Raw genomic sequence first — 4,962 nt, 5'->3', positions numbered from 1 at the left:
TGAGAATAAATAGAAGCATCCTTTGCTGAAAAAAAAAGTGGAGGGCTATCCCGTAGTCATGTATTAGAAAGTTCAATGTTATAAGAATGTCAGTTCTCTCTAAATTATCTATTGAGGCAATGCAATGCCATAAAACTGTAACATTCTTTTAAAGATAATATTTATTTATTTGAGAGAGAGTGAGAGAGAGAGAGAGCATGAGAGCAGAGAGGGTCAGAGGGAGAAGCAGACTCCCTGCTGAGCAGGAAGCCCAATCCAGGACTCAATCCCGAGATTCCAGGATCATGACCTGAGCTGAAGGCAGTGGCTTAACCATCTGAGCTACCCAGATGCCCTAAAACTGTAGCATTTTAATTTCAAAAAATTTCAAAAGCTGATTCTGAATTTAGATGGAAATGCAAAGGACAAAACATAGCTAGACAATCTTGAAGTACAACAAAGTTGGAAGGCTTACTGAAAATATCAATACTTATTATAAAGCTACAGTAATTAAGATGTTGTGTTATCGGTACAAGAAAAACTAAAAAATGAAATTGGCCAGCAAAATGAAATAAAAATTCTAGTAACAGATCCAGACTTATTTGATCACCTGAATTACAGCAAATTCACAGCAGGAAGGAGAAAGGAAAGATTCAATAAATAATGCCATGTCAAGTGGATATTCCTATGGAAAGAATGAATGAAATTTAGTCCCTACACTTTAATATATAGTGAAGGTTTACCATAGTGGTTGTACTGGTTTTCTCTCCAACTTCAGGTTATGAACCACATGGGCGAATAATGGTTAATTTTGCCTATTTTAGCCAGGCTTATATGCATAGATCAATGATGAATGAAAGGGATCTGATAGTTACCAATTTGTCTATCCTGATTTTTAGACACTCTGGATCCAGAGAAATGATTACTAGGTGGGATTGTAGATCTATTGGATCCACTGCAAAAGAATTAGATAGGATTCCATCACCTGGCTTTGAAACACACAAGCTTTATTTGTATTTGTGTCCTGTGGTGTCAGAGTCAGTTCCAATAGAAGCTGAAAGGTCAATTTTAACAGATGTTGAAAAAAATTTGGAAGTCCCTTTTTCACCAGGTCTAGAATTACTCTGATAAGTGACCAGACCTCTTCTTGGGGAAGGACTGACTGAAAAACTTCTGTCTGTATTTTTAAAAAAATGTTTTATTTGTTTATTTGACAGAGAGAGAGATCACAAATAGGCAGAGAGGCAGGCAGAGAGAGACAGGGGGAAGCAAGCTCCCTGCTGAGCAGAGAGCCCGATGTAGGGCTCGATCCCAGGACCCTGGGATCATGACCTGGGCTGAAGGCAGAGCCTTTAACCCACTGAGCCACCCAGGAACCCCTTCTGTCTGTATTTTTTCTGGCATTACAGCATCCTTCCACAAGAAGACATGGCCTCTCCTTCAAAGATGGGTTTGACAGTTGGAAACTGGCTCATGTATGTCAATTGGGTAAGAGGATTTCCACTGGGTTGGCTTCCCTCAACCTTCTTCTTGAAACTTCTTGATTATATAGCTCAAATAGTACTCTGTTTTGCTGCTCATCTCAGTCCTTTTCTGCTAGATATTGTCACAGACCTCTACAGGTCAGTGACTGTGTGTTTCCATTCCCAGGTAAATGAAAATTAGTCCACCTTGCCCTTAACTGTAAGTTGTTGCTGCCTGGTGTTTGATACTCTGAATCTTGTCATTGACAAATAGCAGCCAATCATTTTTTACAAAGAACAGTCATCATAAGGTTCCAGTGATGCTCTACTAGAATGTTGCTTCTTTGTTTTGTGAAGAGAATTTCCTTTGGTTTCTCACAGTTTATGTGTTCTCTGGTTTTAGTTGATAAATCTAATCCAGCATTCCTAAATTTTTGAGACTTTTGCATCATTTATAAACACTGTGTGAAGATGTTCTGGCATCTCTACTTCATTTATTGTAGGCTCCAATGTGTCCAAGCTTCAAGGAGTCAAACTAACAGTACATTAGGACTGGCTCCAGGTGTTTTTGCCAGGATGTCAAATTATGAGCCACTGAAGAGTGGCCCTATATCAGCAATCTCTCCCTTATTTAGCATTTTATTTAACCCTTACTCAAGTATAGTACCATCGTTGTCCATTCTTAGAACTGTTATCTTGATTCCTGCAATTACACATTAGCTATTTTGATGAATATTTTCCTTCTGTAGGAGGAAAGTACTTCTTCAGGAATGCCATGTTGAAACTTGATCCTAGACATTGTTATAGAAGCCATGAGGCGAGGGAAGATTTAAGGAAAATAAGTGCTGTCTTCCAGTGCATTTGGTTCAGATGAGGATTGTGTATTTTCCAAGTAGGAGGAGGCCATTATTTTCTAGTAAGGAAGAATGGACCACTTCAAATCAGAGAGTGCAGGAGAATCTGGGGGTTCAAGATTCTTAAGAACAGTTACTCTGATATCTTCATCCAACTGTGCAAACTGAGGACAAGGGTAAAACACATGCTTCAGAATTTTTCCACTTGGGGGTCAAGGGAGATTTATACATTAATTCATCTCAGTCATTGAATGAGTACTCCTCTTGAGGAGTTTTGGTTTCATACATTTCTAGCCTGCCCCAAAGATGGGCACAATAGAACTCTGTGTCCCTATGTCCCTTCTGGTAGTTGGAAGTCAGGAAGTCAGGCTGGTGCATGTCACAGCAGGAAGACTGAGATGGGGTGGGTATGAGATGGGATATGGATGGGGTACTGCAGCATCTCTTATGGGCCTCACCTAAAGTAAAAATCTTCTGAAAATGTATAGCTGTATGTTCAAGACAGATAATGTAAGCTACAATGAAACTCTGTACAGAAATTCCATTGGCTTTTAATTTATATCATTTGCATATTAATTTGAGCAGGAATGCAATTGCCTTCAAAGAGTTTATCTTGGAGAAATTTCTAAAATCTTTCCCAGAAACTATTGACTTATATTTTATTTGTATATTTTAAGGCTGGATGTGATGTGGTATTTTTGTCCCTCATAGAAAACTGTTAATATAACGTTAATTAAAGACATTTGCAAGAAATGACCTTACTAAGTAAGCGATGTGCTGGAGACAAGAAATATTTTTAGAAATTTAATTTGAATGGACTTGAGATTAGAAAGGAGTAAATGTTTTAGGAACTCAATGATACTTGCTTTGGGCAGCCAATCTCTTATTAAAACTTAAATCATCAACTTTAGTGTTTCTTTATTTCTTGGAAGATAAGGTAGTTGTTTTGATGGAGTCACTGAAGGCTTGTTTTACTTGCTTGTTTCTCGAAGTATAAATGAAGGAGTTCAACATAGGAGCGAGGGAAGTAGTTAGCATTATTATACCATTATTAATGGCCACTGATTCCTTTGCTGAAGGTTTGACATAGATGAAGATACAGGTGCCATAAGCGATATAAACTATAATCATATGGGAAGAACAGGTAGAAAAGACTTTTTTCCTTTTCTGGGCAGAAGGGAATCTTAAAATGTCTTGATTATGTATATGTAGGTAAGAACCACACAAAGAAGTGTTGTGATGAAAGTCAACAGAGCACAAACTATAATCATTTGCTCAATGACTCATGTGTCTGAGCATGAAATCTTCAGGAAGGGAGATACATCACAGAGAAAGCTATCAATGACATTTGAGACACAGAATTCCAGATTTTGGCTAGGCTAAATGGTGGGAGTATGATTAACAAGCCAGCTCTCCAACAACAAAGGATAAGTCTTTTACAGACTTTGTTGCTCATGATGGTGGTGTAATGCAGGGGTTTGCAGATGGCCACGTAGCGTTCATAGGATGTGGTATTCAGGAGAAAAAATTCCATTACTCCAAAAAGGTCTCTGAAAAATGCTTGAATGGCACAAGTACAGTAGGTGATAGTCTTGTCACTTGTTGCTAGATTATATAAGTACCTAGGAATACAAGCTGATGTGAATAAAACCTCTAAGAAGGAAAAATTTTGTAGGAAAATGTACATTGGTGTTTTAAGGTGAGAATCCACTAGTGTAAGTGAAATAATAGCCAGGTTCCCAGTTACACTTAATAAGTAAGTAAAAAATTGAAAAATTAAAAGTAAACCCTGAAGTTGTGGGTCATCTATTAGTCTCAGAAGACTGAATGTTGTTATTGTATGGTTTTTCATCTCTGACTTCTGATTTTTGTCCAATCTGAATGAAAAAGATAAGTTATTTTATTAGAATACAGGGATGTCAAAGTTTATTAGTGATAAACAATGACAAAGTCAAGGAGGTAACTGGCTCACATGAAACATTTTTTAATAATATTGTTAATATACCAGTGGACTTAGTTTGTAAATATCCTTCTTGAAATTTTTTTTTCAAGTTTTAATTTAAATTCTAGTTAGTTAACATATAGTGTAATATTAATTTCAGAAGTAGAATTTAGTGATTCATCATTTACATATAAAACCCAGTGCTCATCACAAGTGCCTCCTTATTATTCATCTCTCATTTAGCTCATTCCCCTGACTCACTGCCTCCTGCAATCCTCAGTTTGTTCTCTATAGTTAATAGTTACTTATGATTTCCCTCCCTCTCTTTTTTTTTCTTTCCCCTATGTTCATCTGTTTTTATTAAATTCCACATGAGTGAAATTATGTGGTATTTTTCTTTCTCTGACTGACTTATTTTGCTTACCATAATAAATGAAATTTCTTATAGACCAACTTACTTGGACCACAATCCAGTAATTTATGGATTCTCTGTCTCCATTGCATTTTCCCAAATTTATTTAAAAATTTTGGCTATATTCTGGATTGGTGTTATTGATAGTGCCTTGTGATGTCATCAGTGTTAAAATTTTCTTTTACTCCCATATAGTCTTCTCTATGTTTTTAAGTAATTAAAAACATTTGAGTATAGTTGACTCAGTAATCCCACTACTAGGTATTTACTCAAAGGAAATAAAAGCACTAATTCAAAAAGCTATATGCATGT

General features: G+C 36.5%; 1 pseudogene; it reads right to left on the bottom strand.

The window, feature by feature from the left end:
• Positions 1–3,214: 3,214 nt before the first annotated feature.
• On the bottom strand, positions 3,215–4,148 carry LOC116877595 (annotated as a pseudogene).
• Positions 4,149–4,962: the final 814 nt, after the last annotated feature.

The sequence above is a fragment of the Lontra canadensis genome, unplaced genomic scaffold (assembly GCF_010015895.1).
Source record: "Lontra canadensis isolate GAN:19392208 unplaced genomic scaffold, GSC_riverotter_1.0 scaffold53, whole genome shotgun sequence".
NCBI classification, from domain to species: domain Eukaryota; kingdom Metazoa; phylum Chordata; class Mammalia; order Carnivora; family Mustelidae; genus Lontra; species Lontra canadensis.
This window is presented reverse-complemented; position numbering and strand designations above follow the sequence as displayed.